The sequence below is a fragment of the Sebastes fasciatus genome, chromosome 24 (genome assembly GCF_043250625.1).
Source record: "Sebastes fasciatus isolate fSebFas1 chromosome 24, fSebFas1.pri, whole genome shotgun sequence".
Classification (NCBI taxonomy): Eukaryota; Metazoa; Chordata; class Actinopteri; order Perciformes; family Sebastidae; genus Sebastes; species Sebastes fasciatus.
Window position 1 is genome coordinate 3,513,480 of NC_133818.1, and position 19,629 is coordinate 3,533,108.

General features: G+C 41.8%; 1 long non-coding RNA gene across 1 annotated transcript in view; it reads right to left on the reverse strand.

Moving 5' to 3' along the window:
* Window positions 1–6,973, reverse strand: part of LOC141762754 (uncharacterized) — a 52,437-nt gene extending 45,464 nt beyond the window's left edge. The window contains exons 1-2 of the long non-coding RNA XR_012592888.1: window positions 4,727–6,973; window positions 808–894 (exon numbers count right to left, since the gene is read on the reverse strand). This is a non-coding gene — a long non-coding RNA (uncharacterized LOC141762754). The remainder of the gene's footprint in view (window positions 1–807; window positions 895–4,726) is intronic.
* Window positions 6,974–19,629: the final 12,656 nt, after the last annotated feature.

Here is a 19,629-nt window from a genome sequence, read left to right on the forward strand (position 1 = left end):
TTAATAAATCCTAAATGTGTAATTTACTTGTGAAAGAGGAACAACAAAGCAGCTGACATCCCTCTCTCGCTGTCTTTTCCTCTGATAGAAATCACACCGTCCTCAGGTGGAGACGCTCACATCTCCTCCCTCCCTCCCTCCTATTCCTCCTCTTCTGCTCCCCAAATTGCAAAGTCATTGAAATTCCTAGTCTGCTTTTGCAGGAATTATAAAACCTTCTGAATCAATTACAACATCAATCGGGCTGAAATCTGCGGCCGATGAATATGTATAAAAGTACACACACATGCGGCTAATTAAACAAGGCCGTCAGAAATCACTTCAGACAGGTCGTGCAAACGCACAGCGAGCATACATTAACCAGCAGGAAGTTCAGGCTAACAGACAGCTGATGCAGGAACTGAATGCTGAATGAACGGATATGCAAATTAGGTCGACTCAAAACAAGTTTTTTTTTACTTGTACCACAAAGAAATCAAGAGCAGAAGGCTGTTTGACTTCTTATTCTGGATGTATTTAGAATAGAATGTGTTCATTTCTGCAGCTGCTTTTTTAAAATCAGCCTTGTTTCGAGCTGAAGTTTGCCATATCAGCATTAATTATATTATTAAGGTGTTAATTGTGGAAAATGTGTTCTTCTATCCCATGCAGTGTGTCATACAGGAAGACAACAGAGGCTCCAAGGTATAAACAATCATGTCACAATCAGTTTGACAATGTGTACGACCTGCTCCACGACACTTACAGGAAGACAACCTGTTTTTTTTTTGGCATTGCTGAACATAAATGTCTCTCCTGCTCTCTTACCTTTATACGTCACACAGACTGCTGACAGGTTGGAGTTCAACATCTGACTGACAGGTCTCTCGGCACCGTGATCGACAGGATGACAATCTGGAAAGACACAAATGTCAGGTTGTCAGTGATTGTGGCATAAATCGACCTAAAACATCATGTTAAATACTATTATGTATATATATATATATATATGTGTCTCTGTGCAGTGTGTAATGGCAGATACATGTTGGTTAGTGACCACTGATTGGACTATAGTGAACAACTGGGGTTAGATTAGACTGCACTTTTTTATCAGATTCCTCAGAATTTTGTGATGCATCACACGCTTTGTGTCACATATGACAATCCATCTCCTGATTTCACAACTTGAATAAAGAGATTTTAAAGTTCATCTCAACACGTGATGCCCAAAAGTGAATCTCCACTTGGTGATTTAGACTGATTTTTGAAACTATTTTCATATAAACATGTTGCCTCGTGCACATTAATGTGATTCTCCTGCTGGATAAGAGCCTCAAACGCCTGAAAATATTCACGTCGGATAAAAATCATCTCACTTTAATTCCCCGTCTCCGTTTCACTTGACACAAAGTTACCCGAGCATCTCGACAGTGGAGGAGTTTTATGATTTAAATTTGTTATTTTTGCGCTGTGCTCCTCGGCCAGTTGTCCCCGGGCCGTTCTGTCTCTGCCCATGTCTCCCGTCCTGAGATGAGCTGAGGGAAGGAAGGGAAACGGGGGAAGTAGAGCCCAGCCAAGAGGCCCCGGGGCCGCGGCCCTCTCTGGACCCCCAACCCCGGGTCACTGAGCACCTCGGGTCAGCCGGTCCCGCTCAGCCTCCTTGTGGGGGAATCGCCCGGCTACCGGATTGAGGAGGAGGAGGAGGAGGAGGAGGAGGAGGAGGAGGAGGAAGGAGGGAGGAGGAGGAGGAGGAGGCTCCCACCGGTGTCTTGTGTAATCAACATTTAGAGAACAGCTGGAAGGAGGAGGAGTGTGTGTGTTTGTTGTGTGTTTTCTCACGTTCGGATATATTTGATCTGTGTGTTTTTGTTGCGTGTGTGCACGTGTAAACGGCTACTACGGCGTTAACAAGAGTAGATACGAGCTGGTGAACTACATCATTATGTGTGTGCGTGTGTGTGGTCGGTGTGTATTCCCTGCTGGCCCTCAGTGCCCAGAGCGGGTTCAGTGTCGGGGTCTTTGCCCGCAAATCAAACTCCTCCTCTGGGTGCTAACATGCTTGTCTTTGGGTTCAACTGTCAGAGCGAAGAAACTGTGATTCACAGAAGAACGTTGATATTTACAGTTTAAAGTATCAGCGAAACCACCCTATCGTTACATATACGTTCTGTTTTACATCATCAACACTTGTTTGGGAACTTTTTTTGCAACTTTTGGGCCTTTAACCCGCTGAAGTCACAGCTTTCAAGGCTCATTCTCATAGTTTTTATGAATGACTCATCACTAACTGAACTGAAACCAGGCACATGGACAACACACCCAACATGCATTCATTTAAGGAGCATTAGACCAAATGCAGCTGACCCAAACCGCGAGAGAACATCAACACGTGGAGCAATACATGTCATTTTTCCAGTGTGCTGACTTGACTATGACTTGCCCCAAACTGCATGTGATTATCATAAAGTGGGCATGTCTGTAAAGGGGAGACTCGTGGGTAACCCATAGAACCTGAACCTTCACCTCAACACCCATAACTCGCGACAATTTAGCGTAAGTTTGGAGCGTTATTTAGCCTCTTTTGCGACAAGCTAGTATAACATGGTTGGTAGCGATGGATTCATTAGGTTTTTCTAGTTTGTGACTCCAGTCTGACTCGAGTCCACCCCTCTGTCTGAGAGCTGTGATCTTTATTAGAATTAAAGAAAAATCACTATCAGTTTGCACAAAGAGTTAAAATAAAGAACGACATTGAGCACCTGACGGCAGAGAGTTCCTATTGTGTTGTTTGTTTTGGATCTACAGTATAATACAGAGCTAATGCAACAGATCGCTCTGTGTCGCACAACATTTGAATGCACCATCTGACTAATTACAGCAGCGTACGATCAGAGAACCTGTGAGGACCCTGAACGTGGCCTTCCGGTCAGGAAAAGGAAGCAGCCTCATTGTCGCTGCCAGAAATAATAATTTCAATAATTTTCTATAATTTCCAGCATCTAAACAGAGCAAACCAAGTCAGGAAACAAAGCCGGGGCCCGCCAAGCTCCGCCTCCGCCTCCCCCAGAGGCCTATGAGAGCGGCTGCCATCTAAAAACAGCCTCTGCAGCTGGCGGCCGCAGCGAGAGGCGTGCTTTCAGCGCTCGCACCCGCAGTCGCAGTTTACTCCCGCTAAATGTATGGAATCAGGCTCTCGCTAAAAACTACAATTACAGGTGATATACAGATTGAAATCATAGGGGCCGCTTTTTTGTTGAGGAAAATTGTCCTAATGAGCGGTTTGGCGATTGGTGGGGTGGAGGGGAGGGAAGGGTTGGTGCTGCTGTTGGAGGAGACTGTGAAAGTCTTTCTCTTCAAGTGTGTGTGTGTGTGTGTGTGTGTGTGTGTGTGCTGGGGAGGTGTTGGGGGGGCATAAACAGCTGCACCTGCTGCTGCGGCGCACACTGCCACAGTTAATGATATCGGATGATATCATTAGGCAAAGTGCTCATAAACAGATGTTGGAGGCGCTGCCTAAACAGTGTCAGCTGAGCCGGTTTGCATTTCTGCGAACATATTATTTATATAGGGCATTTAAGTTTGTTATGTTAATAACCCCTCTGTTAACATGCAGGATGTGGCACAGGAAGAATTAAACTGCACTGCAGCACAGAGTTAAACTGCACCTCGGCGTCGCGGCGAAACCTCGGAGGCCGATCAGAGGTGTGAGGAGCTGACGGCAGGCTGGAGACGAGACCAGCTGAGTCTGATCCACATCCACCTGAGTTCTCATCTAGACCAGGAAATCATCCGAATTTCAAATTAAGACGTAATTAGAAATGATTCTATTTAGTAAATTCAACACGGAAATTATCTGATTTTTACAGACATTTTAGATGCAGGTGAGTTTCCTGCTGGATATGTCAGAGTACTGCAGGTTCACTTTATGAATGACTTAAAGGGATAGTTTAGATGTTTAGAAATGTGGTTGCATGAGGTACTTCTCCATAGTCAGTGAGCACCAGCATGGGAGCAAAGCAATGAACTGCTGCAGAACGGATTTTAGACACCTAAAAACATCAATATCAGTTTAAGTCATTCATAAAGTTCATTAAGTCTTATTTTGAAATTAGGATGATTTCCTGGTCTAGATGAGAACTCAGGTGGATGTGGATCAGACTCAGCTGGGTCTCGTCTCCAGCCTGCTGTCAGCTCCTCACACCTCTGATCACGATCATGATACTCTCCCACTTAAAAGTGCAAGGAATTATGGGTAAAATGTATTAAATTTAAATTAAAAAAGGATGTGATATTATATTGTTTTAACTGTGGGGCATCTTTGAAATCACTAACACTAACTAGCATTAAGTTATTGCTTTAATAATGATAATATTGTTTTGCACAGTGAAATCTTCCTTATCTGTCCCCTTTTACACAGAAAAGTTGATTAGTTAGCTTGTTTACAAGTGTTTAAAGTTTCTGCTTGAGAACATATATCAGTATCTATATCTAACAGATCCAGCTGTACCACTAAACGTTACATTCTGTTAAGGATTTTCTTTAAAATCAAAGATGATCACTTGGAAATAATCTCAATTTATGATCAAGTTTAAGCAAGATGGGCGGAAATTACAGAGTCAAGACCAGAACAGTCATCAGCGTGAGCTCTAACCCTTTAAATATCATGCACGTTAACAAGAGTGACAGACCATAATAAACTAAGAGAGACCAGCAGAGTGAAGTAAACATCCAATACAACGCTGCTTACCAAAACATGTGAGTGGAGGAACGTCGCCGTCATAGGTCGGCTGGATGTCTGGATGCAGCTGCAGACGGCGCTGATCAATCTGTGACAACACAAGAAAACACAGTTTGATACTCAAAATAACTACATGAATGTGTGTACTTTAACTACACATTGCCCCAGGGGAGTAACTCTGGTACTGTGTGAGCCTTGCTCTGAAGAACTGAACCAACAACCTTAGAAATGAACCCTCTAATCCAGCTGTGTTAGTGCCTTGCTCTGGGGGATTTCACCCTGACTGCATCACTCCTACAACCTGTAATAAAACCTCCTCTCTGGCTGTGTTAGTGTCATCTGTCATATGATCAAGAGCTCACTGCAGAGTTAACCTTGTACACAGGAAGTACATAAAGTACCACTTATACTACTAAGGAAATCCGTGTACCTGAAATATGGAAAACTTTACTTTACTTTAATTGTTGTTTACACCATTACCTGGCACAGTATCAGCTTAATGTAACAGTAAATTATCAACATATTTAATCAGTTCATTATAAAGACACAGGAACAGAGACAACCTTAAACACTTGTTATATCCTCTCCTTTCTGTCTCCATCTAGATCTACTGAGAGAAACCAAGGTGAGCCAACAGCTGCTGCTAGTTTACCTCTCCTCCTCTCTCCACCTGTGAAGCTCATCTCAATCTGCTTTCAACATTTGTTTGGTTTTTAGGTTTATAGGTGGAGGGATGTTTGAACAGACATGGCAGATGGAAAGGTGTTTTATTTTTACCTTCATAATGTTTGTGGTGCAGGAGGAAGAGCTAAAAGAGCAGCAGCAGTGAAAACAATCCACAAACTTCTCTGATTACAATGTGATCCACCTGAGCTAAAGCACCACTTCCTCTCCTCCTTCTTCTTCTTCTGTTCATTTCACATCTGAGGTGCACTACTGCCACCTTCTGCTTCGGAGGGTGGTTTAACTCCTACCCATTCATATACTCAAATACAACAAAGAGAGAACTGCTGCATGTTGTCTTCAGTCTTCCTACAGTCGGAACTCCACACTTTGTAAAACTGCTTCAGGCTAAAAGTCATAATCACTTGTCTTTTCTGTGAGGCTTTTAATGTGAAGGATCGACAGGAAGTGTTGAGTTTGAAAACATCATATTAGCTATGTTCCAAATCGCATATTTTGCTTTTTACTTTTAGTACGTACTGCAGCTGCCCTTACAAAGTATGCACTGTTGCATGCAGTATGTACACAATTGGGATGTACAACTTCATCATAACTCTGCCTTGAACTTTGACCCTCTTGTGCAGAGGATTGTGGGTCAGAATAGCCAGAAAAGCATGCTGGCTTGCATACTTCAAAATACAACCGGATGTAGTAGGACATCCTGGTATTTTTGGCACAATGCATTTGACATACTATGTATTGGAACATAGTAAATCTTTTTCTGGCATACTAAATAGTGAGGTAGTATGTGTATTGGAAAGTGTGCTGAGGAAAACATGCATTATAACTCACTGGAAAATGTGCATTTTTCTTTACTGATTCTGGTTTTGATTTAACATTTGATGATATACATTTAAAGTATTTACTGCATGTAGACATGTTTCTGAGCTAGGGCCTTCAATCGATTAAAATATTTAATCACACATGTTTTATCTGTTCAAAATGTACCTTAAAGGGAGATTTGTTAAGTATTTAATACTTTTATCAACATGGGAGTGGACAAATATGCTGCTTTATGCAAATGTATGAATATATTTATTATTGTAAATCAATTAACAACACAAAACAATAACAGATATTGTCCAGAAACCCTCACAGGTACTGCATTTAGCATAAAACAATATGCTCCAATCATAACATGGCAAACTGCAGCCCAACAGGCAACAACAGCTGTCAGTGTGTCAGTGTGCTGACTTGACTATGACTTGCCCCAAACTGCATGTGATTATCATAAAGTGGGCATGTCTGTAAAGGGGAGACTCGTGGGTACCCATAGAACCCATTTACATTCACATATCTGGAGGTCAGAGGTCAACGGACCCCTTTGAAAATGGACATGACACTATTTCCTCGCCAAAATTTAGCGTAAGTTTGGAGCGTTATTTAACCTCCTTATCGACAAGCTAGTATGCATCGCAAGTTGCTTTAATGCGTTAAAGAAATTTGTGGCGTTAAAACAAATGAACATGTTATTATCGAGTTAACTTTGACGGCCCTAATTTGAACATACTGTACTGTGAAGCCTGCGTAGAGTATGTACTGTATGTCGTCATGCTCTCTACTTGTACATCAATTCAACAAATCTACTCTCTCTGTTCTTGTTTGTGTTTTCTTCTTTCTTGCAGCTCCAGTACAGATATAAGTTTACATGACAGTTTAGTGCAGCAATAACATACAAATATATTCAAGTAAAGAACTGCAACGAGCTCGACGCACCTTGGAGGAGGAGAGCATCACGCCTCACTTTTAAACAGCACTCATACACGTGTTAACAGATTTATGTAAAAGGTTAACGTCCTTGTGTTATTCTGCTCAGGCGCTGCCATTTCACCCCCGTCCTCTCCACCCCCCCACCTCCCTGGCTGGAAAAAGGGGGAACAGGCGCCCATTTCCCTGCCACCATTATGCTCATTTGTCCTGTCAAGAGAATGACAGGCCGGTTGACTCTTCCCCAGATACGACCATTAGGTAACGCTCTGTCATCTGACAGCGAGGCATTCTGCCGCTCCCTAAAAACCCCCTAATTATTTCCTTCGCCAGAGACAGGCGGCGGCGGGTAGGTAATTTTTAACCTTTCACGTGCACCTGGGGAACCCTCCTCCGGGGAGCCAAGGTGCCTGTGTGGCATTCAGTCATCAAAACATGACCTTTTATGGCCGTTCGGAGAGCAGTTGGCACCGGGTGCCACGCGCCGGCTAATGCTAATGTTGATGACTAATTTATGCATCAGCCGACCGCATCTGCAGCAAGTTTAGGGTAGCAACAATGTGTGATGGAGCGGTGAGAGGGGAGAGGAGGGAGGAAGGGGCATCAGTGCAGAGCAAGCAGAGGTGAAAGGCATTTTGGGGGAAGGGGTGGGGCTTTGGAGACACCCGGTAGCCTGGCACGGCAGGGAATTCAGGGGGCTAATTATGTTGCAGGGAATACATTCGGCGTGACCAGCGAGCCTTTTTAGAATTTGTCTAGCGCAATCTGACTAACGTGGCTGACCTTTACTTTTTTTTAGCCCAAATTGCGGGAGACCAGAGAGCATGCACGACGTGTGCATATTCTATGACCTCATTGGCTTTTATTCTTGTGTGGCCAAATGCTGCGCAGCACCTTTCCTACCCAGGAACGACGGGTGTCAAAAATCAGCATGTGAGTTTTAAAGCTTTACAGGAGATGCAACAGCACATTTACAGGTTTACACTCACAGATGACTGGTCTCTCTCGGCTGAGGCCTTTTTTAGCCAGAGCTGCTTGTTAAATGAGGATGAAAAAAAAAACATATTTACTTTCTTTCTGAGAGTGAGATGAGAAGATTGATGTACCTCTCATATCTGTACGCAACCCTCTCTCCTACAAAATGACGTTCAAGTTGCATTTTCAATTACGTTCCGAGGGAAACGTATTTTCTCCTGGATTACAGTCGCAGTTTTCAACACGTGGGTAATATTGTGAATTGAAACAAAACAAAACAAAAAACACAACAAAACTACTTAGTTAGGTTTATGCAACACAACTACTGGGTTAAGTTGCTTGTTGTACTACGTCACTCGCTGCGGAACTGCTAGCCTAGCTCCTGTCCAAAGGTAACAATAAAAGCCACCTAAGAGCACCTCTAAAGTAAATGTCCGTTCGTAGTTATACCTATGAAAAGTAATGCACGGTAATTCATATATATTCCACAAAATCAATTAACTAACCAAAATCACGGTCTTCTCCTAAACCTAACAAGTAGTTTAAAAAACTTAAAAACGTGCGTAAGATATCAAACAAAAAGAAGTATGAGGATATGTTGGGAATAATTATAAATAAATCTGTTTTTGGATTTAATGATTTGATGATTATTTGAGTTATTTCCACGTCCGTAGCAGAGAAACGGATGGGTGAGAAGGAGCGAACGCCTCCTGCTCCGTCAGCCTGCCTGAGCGATGGCGACGGGGGTGACACAGACATTTATGTGGGAGCATAAAATAAAAAAAGGCACAGCCTCGGGCTTTACAGTCAGCTGACAAAAACGCTGCATGTTTATAATCTCCCCCAAAATTCCTGCAAGTCCATAAATTGTTATTATCATGAAGTGTTTGGTGGAGCAGACAAATGGAGGTGTTGGGGTGAAGACGAGATGAATTTCATGCAGCAGGAGAAAGAAAGCTAATCGGATCAGAAGTAAGTGATGGTGCTCCGCTGCTTGATGATTTGTATGAGTCCTCCTCTGCTCGCTGTGTCTGTATATTCATTGTCAGCCAGAGAAAGATGCTGATGAACTCTTTGTTTAGACAAATCAGGAAATTACTTATTTTGCCGGAAAGCGTGATTTTTTATTTTTCTCTCTCACGTTGTGGAGAAAGGTCACGGCGAAGTGTTTCCCTCGGAGCAACAATAAAACACAAGTAAACACAAAGCAAGACGGATTCAAGCCGCCGTGCGTTCACGCAGCCATTAGTGATTTATACTGGGTCTGTAATCCCTCGCTCCGGCCGCCCTGCTGCCATTAAGCCTCCAAATTACATGTTCTATCAAGAGCAGCCGCTCTCACCTGAGTATTGGATTACTGAAATAAAATATGAATAATTAATACTGAGAAATAGGTTCCTGGCAACAGGAATGGCTGCAATTAAATAATGAGCATTATGTTTCTTCTTCTGTTTTTTCTCTCCTCCTCCTCCTCCTCCTCCGGTGTCGTTTGATCTTCTCGGGTATCTCTACCAGGGGAGTCGGTGCATCCTCTTCTTCTTCGTTGGTTCTTCCTTGGCTGGGTTGACTCCCCTGGCCACTGGGGCGAGAGACCTGCCTTCCGCCTGTGTTCTCTATTCTTCCTCCTCCTCTTCTTCTTCATCTTGTTTTTTCTTTAATAAGCTGCCGTTAAATAAATTAGAAAATACCCACCCAGGGGTGATCAGACGGCCACAAACCCTTGTCATCTGTCTCCCGGCGCTGCCAGGCAAAAGAGAGCAAGGGAGGGAGGGAGAAGAAGAGCCAGGATTTCTTCTTCTTCATCTTTTTCTTGGTATTCTGTCAGAGGTGAGAGGGAGGAAGAGCGAGAAGAACAGGCTCGTTTTCGCCCTGCCAGACAACCGAAGGCGATCCGCCATTTGCTAAAAAAAAAAATTCCATACATCCATATTTATTTAATGCGGCGAGGGAATACATAAGGAGGAGAGGAAGGAAGCGAAGGAGACAGACAGAGAGAGAGAGGAGGGAAAAAAACTTTGCTACATATGGAGTGCTTCTTACAACTAATCAGCAGACTGTTGGTGATTGGGGCCGCGGGCGCCAGGTTGGCTCCAACCAGAGTTAGCACAGTGCCCAGGTCTTTGCTGCAGGCTGCACAGGTTGGCCTCAACTCTGCTGGGGAGCAGATGGCGAGCCAAAGCTTGTAGTCACACTTACCTTCCCCACTAAATCCCTAATCCCTCCGTGGACGCTCCTCCAAGGCAGGTTTTTGGAGGCAGAAATAGGGGTTACAATCTGGACCGGCGCAGCGCCTGCCAAAACACTCACAACACAGAAATGCAAATTAACTTATTTGTGTTGTCCGCCAGCCAAGGCGCCGCTTCTTTTGCGAGTAATTAAGATACCTTGAAAAATATTTGTAAAAGATCAATAATTTGAAATGGACAAATAACAATGCAGAGAAAGAGAGAGTGGAAGAATAAGCGAGGGGTGTGGAGGATGTTTTTTTATTTCGGTGTTTACCCCCTCCTCTCCGTCTGCAGCCACCAATCGCTCCCTCCTTCACCTACAGATAGGACAAACTAGTCCCTCAGGTGTCGGCGCCGTCGACCTTCTGAGGCGTTTGATTACGGCCACTGGAAACAACCAACTGGACGTCAAAGACACGCAGCGTTTCTGTTGAATGTTCCTTTAAAGCTGGCAGCTTGAGGCCGCACAAAAAAAACAGAAAGAAGAAGAAAAAAAAGCAAGCGCCCCCTGAATCAGTAACTGTTAGAGGAGGCGTAGGAGCCTCGGTGACACCTTTCAGCTGTGCTAGTTGGCTGGTGCTTAAGCTACGCGCTAACACACATACACATACACACACACACACACACTGTTATTAGCCTGGTGTCAGCAGCACTAAATGGGCTGCAGATGTTAATGCACTGTTTTAGATACAGTGGCAGGAAAAAGAGGCAGAGACGGCCCCATTCAGACGCAGAATAACTAAATAGAGAGAGAGAGGAACACATTCATTAGTGAAGAACACGTGCTGGATAATAATTCAGAGGTGATGCATTATAAACAGGACTGTTTAAACACAGTGGGCATGTTTAAAATCTGAGAAACAGACAATGTGTAGCTTTTACTTCTGTTTATTAGATCAGTCACAGTCCGAAGAGGCTTTTTGTTTAAGTCAGGCAGGACATCTGTATCTCCAAGTTTCATCCAAGTGTTGACCTTTATTTATATTAAATAAATAAAAAAAAGATTTCCATGCCTTTGCCTCTATTGCGATTGTCTCACAGGTCTCCTATGCTTGAATTAAACTGGAAATTGAGGGATTTTATTTATGTTTACAGTATAATTATTACAGTATATTCTGCAAAAAAACATCCTCTTCATGCATTTAATGCTGAGATATGTTTAAATGCAGTTTGGGGTATTTTTCTTAAACCACTTGAGAATATTGTTTCTCTTCATTGGAGTTGAAATCAGCTGATTTCATGAGTCTTGTTTTTTTTTTAATGCTTGTTAAGGAGGATCATTTTTTAACTAGAAGACATATAGGTTGCTCTGTATTTGCCAGAATGATATGCTGCTATACTGAATGTTTATAACTTTTGCAAAAGGTAAGCAAAATGTTTATTCTTTTTATTTAATTGCACAATTGGATCTCCTCCCAACACACAGGAGTAATGTGATTTATCATATTCTATTAGCTGTGAAGGTTAAAAATTAAAAATTAAAATGATTCAATATGTGATTAATAAAAGTAATTCACTTTTTCTTGCTGTTAGCATCCCCGCTAGATAAACTCAGCATGGCTAGCATGCAAAAAAAACTAAAATCTGTATACTTGACTGCCTGTGCAGACTGTTACTACTTCCTGGAAGATGACTGGACTTTAATTAAATAATATGTTTATGCACATTTAAAAAATATTTTCAAATTAAACATATAGATAGAGATGAATCGGTACATTTTTGTTAAATAATTATGAGTGTTAAAATAGATCCCGGTTTATTTTTAATCAGTTATTTTTTATTGTATTTAAGTTGTAAAATGTTATTATATTGTTTTTTTAATAATCACCTATTTGATTTTTTTTATTTGTATAATTTTATATTTGATTATTTTATAAATTACTTATTTTATTGTATTTAATTTGTATAATTTGTATCCAATTTTACTGTTAATTTATTCATCTATTTTTATTTTACTTCACACTTTTACTATTACTGTTATCCTAGCTTTTAATTCTATTTTATTATATTTTTATCATTTTATTTTCTCGCTTGCATTCGTCTCAAATTGTCAAATTGCTGAATTGTTTCATTCTTTTCTGTTGTTTTCACAGTCCACACTTGTTCCGTCTTATTTTGGCTTGTCAGTCATCTGAGAATCAATCTGAACTGCACTAATTTGTGTTGATAAAGTTGAATTGATTGATTTAGCTATTTAGAAACTAAAAAAGAGCATCAAAAACATGATTAATACTATTTAGCTGTTGTTCTGGGTATTAACCTGAAGCTCTATAATTCTTGTTCACATTTGGATTATATCTTTAAAACATAAAGTCAGAACCTATTTGAGTTAAAATGACTCAGTGAAAAAGCTCCGTCTTTACCGGTATTAAACTGTTCTGGTGTCACGTCATCCTCCGGCAGCACTCGGCGCTGTACAGTAAGTCTGAGAGGGTCTGAAAGGCCTCTGGGAGCAGCCAGGCGGATCAAACGCCCTCCCCAGTATCCCACCAGATGTCCTTACTGGGACGGGTTCAGATGGTCCCAGCGAGCGGCGAGGGAAAGGTCAGAGTCACACAGTGGGTTAAACTGGACCCATCATGACACTGGGCAGCACCGGCCCGCTCATCGGCAGGGATTATTTCAATTAAGGCTCACGCTGGCTGAACGCGGGATTACAACCGGGTTTAGAGTGGCAGGACGCATCTGAACACAGCACACGCTCAGACAGCTCCCACAGATTATACGGCTGAAATGGGACAGTCATAATTAGCATTAACAGAAGAGGTCATTTTCTATAAAAAGATATATTTTAAAAAATATTTTGAAGTAGGTTGCATACAGAGAATATTTCTACTTTATTTTTTTATCAGTCGGTTACATTATTACACATATCATTTTATTTACTGCTTTAATTTTAATGTTTAATTTTGTTATAGTGCTCATAAGGAACCCCATATTGTCCCGACTCAATACCGTTCTGTGTAGCTGGATTTGTTATTTAATTTGAAGAATTATTTCAGTATTTTGCAGGTCTGTCGTTGGATTTCAGGCTTTTTATGTATACTTTTGTGTGTCTAAAAATGTATTTCTATTAAAAAAAGTTGCAGAAGTATTTAAAAGTGGGATGATCTGTCCCTTTTTCTAAATATTGTTTCATTATTCTCGCAAGCTGCACTAAAAAATTTGTCTTTTGGAAACAAATTTGACCCTTGACCTCTGAGTTGTCTTGAGAATTAATCCCTTTTATTCATTCTTCGCACTCCCACACACTCTTACACTGTTGGAACCACACATTCTTGCACTATTTGACACCCCGTTTAAAGTAACAACCTGACCTGTTTATACTGTAGGTTTAACAAACATAAAGTTTAGCTTTGTTTTCTTTCTTTTAGCTGTATGTCTCTGAGCATCCTCCTGTATATTTATCCCTTAAGTAACTTTAAGTTTGTTAAAATCATCCTGTTCCACTCAGAATGACAGTATCGTATATATTCTGCATCATGTTGGTCCAGCTCTTCTTTGACACCACACAATGTTTACACTGAGCGAAAACTCAAAGGACATATCTGGTATCCTGAATAACTTCTCTCCACTACAACTTGAATACATTTCTGTATATTTGAACAAACGTTGGCTGCACAGTATGACATTACATTTAACAAAACGTGACCTCAACTTGTCTACCTGATCTCACAGGAAGGCGTATAAATAGCACGACATTACAAGGACATTCTGCGTGTCATGAGGAAGCATTTTAGGCTTTTCGCGTGTCATTTGTTCACCACACGACAAAACTATGGTAACAGCTGCAGTTAGATTTAGGTAATAAAACCACTTAGGTTTAGGAAAAGCATCTGGGCTTAAAGGAGCAGTGTGTAGGATCTGGCGTTATCTAGCGGTGAGATTGCGGATTGCAACCGACTGAAGCCTCTCCCGTGATCGACGCGAAAACATGAATGGCCCTCTCAAGGGCCAGTTGTAGGTCATTTGGATAAGAGAGCCTGTGCGTAGACTGTGTGAAAGAAGAGAGAGAAAGCGGCGGCAAGTAACGTTATCGACTCCGGCCCAAGCAGGAGAAGTTAATATAGTTTGGTTTGTCCGTTCTCGGCTACTGTAGAAATTTGGCGGTACAACACGGCGGACTCCGTGAAGAGGACCTGCTCCATATGTAGATATAAAGGGCTCAAAACCACAATGACTCTTATTATCAGATTATTATACACTACAGAAAACACATTTATTAATATGATATATTCCATTTCTGCCAATAGATCCCCCGATTGTAGTATGTAGTATGTAAACTAAGTAAAATATGTACGAAAAAGATGTCACAAACATCACTAACGTAACATACAAACCAAAAAGCAAAAATGGCGTTCTAATTGCACGCCAATTGCTTTTTGCATTATCCCATCATTCATATGCCTTTTGGGGTGAACGGGCTGGACATGTGGACAGGCAGAGAGCCGGGTGATCCACCATTAAAGGGTGATCTGTGAACCTGATACAAGTATAATGATGGAAATAAAAACTTAAACTGCCGATTTTTCCCGCTGTTACTACATGTGAAGTTGATTAAGACAGTGAAGCTCTGACCTCTGACCTCTCTGTGGAAGACACAACAGATAAAACCACCCCTACAGGGATCAATAAAACATGACATAACTCTTATCAAAGCTACATGTTAAAACCAGTAAAATGAGGGAGAGAGAGACGGGGGTCCTCCCAGAGGGATAATTACCTCCCATCTCTTCTTCTTTGCTATTCATAGATGTGCTGCTGCTATTATTGGCAGAGAAGAAGAAGGAAGGTGGTATCACATATTGAGTGAGGAGCATCATGAGGATCATGAAAGGTAAAACCAGCCAATGAGAGACTATTAGCCTCTGCCCCCTGCGCTGTATGCATGGCATGATTTGGACATGAATAGCATTACCGCCCGGCCGCCGTTCAGCATTCACGGCGGCGACCGGCGTCTCTGTCTGGCATTTCACCTGCGGACGATCCGGATTGATTGAGATGCGTCGGAGGAGACGCGGCGAAGCCTCACCTAATTGGCCCCAGAGTCGGCCCTAATTCCTGATTCTCAGGGACGTCCACATTTCAAAGCAGCGGCCGGATCAATTAATGGACCGGTAATGTGTCTCATTTTCATACAAGGCGAGAGTCTTGGGTCGGGGAAAATCAGATATCAGCCACCTTCGACTGAGCAAAGGCGAGAATCACACGGAGTTATGTGAAGAGGAATTCAATATGAGAGCAAATAGCAAAATGAATATTTTTTGTCTGGCTCTTATTTCTCCTCAACGTTTTTTACTTTAACTCATCTCATTCAAAAAGTCAAAAAATCTCTTCTTCCTCTGTGCCATAGAGCTCAGTGTCAATTACAGCTCGTCACATGCATGCAGTCTTTTCAAAATAAACTTCCGTCTTCACAGGAAACTACTTAGTTATGTGGGAACTTAGTTGTGTAACTTAAGTACAGAAGTTATGTGACAAATAAATGAACCTTGACTTCTGGTTTCATCATACAGTGTGTATAAGAAGTGGACGTAGTCACCGTGACGTCACCATTGGTTTGTGGACTGCCGCTTTAAGTACCATTAAATGATTTGTACCTTAAAGGATATTTTGCATGACAATATGCACCAGATTTTATTCCTGCCAGCTCTCCAGTGCTCCTCCATGATGCAGCCGGACACGGTTGATTTGTAATAAAATCCCAGCACCTACTGTAAGAATCAGAGGTGTAACGGAGTAGCTGGCAGCGTTTCTGTGCTCCGCTCCGGCTCTGACAGCCGTAACCACGCAGCACTTTAAGGTAGAGCAAGGTAGCTACACCCCTGCTGTTTGCTCAACGGCAGCCTGTTTGAAATATGAATGAGCAGCCCGTCTATACATCATGTTCGCTGACATGTTGTATTAAAATTTATGAACGACTTCATCAAAAAGCACTTTCTGCCAGACAGATTTGCCCTGACATCGGAGTTACATGGCTGGTTGGAGCCTCAGATAAATGTGTGTGTGTGTGTGTGTCAGTGGCTAAGTGTGAAATTATGTGCACGGTGAGCCAGTGTGTGTGTGTTCAGGGAATCTGCAGCCTCACTAAACCAAAGTAAAGACGTTTTAACAACACAGTAAAGGAAATAAATAGCAGAATAAAGCAGAGCTGCAACGATTCATCGTATTGATGTGAGGTTCATGTCCAGTGTGTGTATCATCTATCTAACAAAGAAAAATAGAATTCAAAAAAGTTAAAAACTGCTATATTAACTGATAAAAGTGAACAAAACTCAACAGCAACTAGTTAATGATTTACACTGACAGTGTGTGTGTGTGTGTGTGTGTGACACTGTGTGTGTGTTTGGGTTATGAAATAATACCTGTCATCTGCCGACTGCTGAACCCTGAAAAGGGGGCAGGTTTTCCAGGTCAGCCTGCCATCTGTCAGCGCAGCCCTCTCCTGTTCCCGCACATTAGCACCTGATTGGCTGGAACCGGCCTGAGGTGGGCGGGGCCACTCGCAGCCTCCCCCCCCCGCTGCTGGGACCCAGCGGAGGCGAAGGCAGTCACATGCAGACACACTAACAGTCGCTGAGGAGCTCCCGCTGTGCACGCCGACAAGTGTACGGACCTACAGTATATAAGCATGGACACACAAACACACACAGGTGAATGACAAATGTTCTAACTATATTTGGATGTAGAAATCCTGAGGTAAATGCAAATTATTGCACATTTCTGACAATGTTTTTAGTAAATAAACACAAATAAATCAATATTTAAAGCATTGACGCCCCACTAGGGGTCGCCAAAACTTTACAACGGGTTAAAGATATACAGTTGGCCTTTATCTCAGCATCTCATTCATTTCTGAAATTGTTATTTTTAAATTTTTAATTATTATTTAAGATATAAACAGGATAAGGGCACGGTGAAGTTATATTCATGGAGCCTTCCCTCTCTGCTGAAGAGCCTCGTTCTGCATTAGAAAAGTACGCAGATAAAACAAGCAAATAGAATTATTTAATTGCTATTAATCGCATGATTGTCCATAGATAATTGCAATTAATCACAATTAACTTGCCCCAAATTGCATGTGATTATCATAAAGTGGGCATGTCTGTAAAGGGGAGACTTGTTGGTACCCATAGAACCCATTTACATTCACATATCTTGGGGTCAGAGGTCAAGGGACCTCTTTGAAAATGGCCATGATAGTATTTCCTCGCCAAAATTTAACGTAAGTTTGTGGCGTTATTTAACCTCCTTCACAACAAGCTAGTATGACATAGTTGGCACCGATGGATATGATACAAGTATCTTCTTCTACTCAAAATCGCAAGTTAATGCGTTAAAGAAATTTGCATTATAATTGCGTTAACTTTGACAGCCCTTCTTCTAATAAAGTTTGTTCCGTGTGCTCCAGTGTGTTTTGGACCTGGTCCCTGAAGTCTCTCCTATTATACAACTACTGTATACGTTTTGAAGAATGCACAATGTAAAGTTCTCAGACAGCGTTGTCTGTAGAGGAAGCAGGTCACACACATGCTGGCTGAGGGCAGAGAGAGAGAGAGAGAGGCTGTTTGGTTTTGACAGCTGGCATATTAATCTTCCAAATTTCATATAAAATGTGGTTTGAATCTGTGGTTGTGTTTCCATATAGCTGGATCTCTGACTCTTGTATGTGTGTCGGTTAATCTTTACACCCTTAATACACACAGGCTGTCATAACAGCACTGATGAGCAGAGATGGAGGTCAAACGATAGATAACTGTGCACATTATTATTTTGTAATGTATAAAAAACAGAGGCTCCCTCCCTCCTTCCCTCCCTCCCTTCCTCCCTTCCTCCCTCGCTAGTTCAGCTGTCTGGTCAATGGGACCGGGGCAAGTAGCCAAGCATGTACAGCCAAGCCTCCCCCACCTCCTCCCCCCTTCCTCTCCCATCCAGACGGCCTCCTGTTCAGCTGCGCCGCTCGCCGCAGGTTCCAGCCAGGTCAGATGTTCAACACGAGCGACAACATGTTCGCTCCTCACCGCTGTTTACCGCGCCGGGCTGTCAGCTCCAACACACGGAGAGAACTCACAGTGATGGAGAAGACTCTCAAACAGCATTTACGACTCAAAATCTCTCTAGCAAAACCCAAACTAATGAAGTCCTGCTAATTAAACATTAACAGGTTTTATAGACTAGCAGCGTAGCTGTAGTCAACAACACTGTGTGGATTCACATGGCCTGCTCTGGTGAGCGCTTATTGAAGATTTACAATATTTCTGACCAGTTTTTAAATCAGAATTTACAGAAATAATGACAATAAATAAACTTCTGTTTTACAAAGATGAGATAGTATCACTGGACATGAAGACAACGGAGTAGAAGCGCTGCTGGTTATCACATACAGGTGCTCTTTGGATGCTTATCAGTCTTGAGAAGGGATCATTGCATTGGGAGGAATATGCTGTCAGAAAAGTACAAAATGCAACTCTTCTTCAAAAATAATTCAATGCACACTGTAGAGATTGAGCTAAATTAAAATGCCTTGTGTTTAAAATGACCAATGCATAGTGATCGACAGGTCTTCATCAGGACAATGACCCTTAATGCCAGGTCAAATAAAGGCATTTTAAATTTGCACAAACTCTACAGTGTTCCTCGGATTATTTTTGAAGGAGAGTTGCATTTTGCACTTTTTTAGAGAACATATTCATTGAACAAGAGAGTATTTGTCTCTGCATCTTGGCTGCAGAAAAATACATATATTAACTGCAAGATTAATTTTGATTTGACATTTAAGGTAGTCATTTTGTATGTATGTACTGTATAGACTCTATATACACAAATACACCTCGTGGTTCCACTCAAGAGAAAGTAAATGCATCATTTTGTTCATGCACTCTGACTGTTAACATCTTGTAAATACAGACAGGTGTTGGAAGGTCCAGAACCAGAAGGTAAAACATCACTTTGGGCGTGATATCAGCAGTAAAGGTTTTAGCACATCAGGTGTCCGAACATGTTAACACACAACTTGGACTCATCTACAATTTATGTGACGTGCAAACGAATGCGTCTTTTTAATAATAGAGGGGTTTGAATAGATGTCAAGGACCAAAGGGTTTGTAGCTTTTTAACAGCCTTAAAGTGCTTCAGAGAAAATATAACAGAAGAAGACAATGTAAACTTTAAATGGCAATACTTGAAGTTTTAGTCCTGGTTGATTTACAATTTCTATTTTAGTGAAAACAAGTCAGAGTTTAGCAATCTGGAGTATTGTTGTTGATACATGAGCATAGA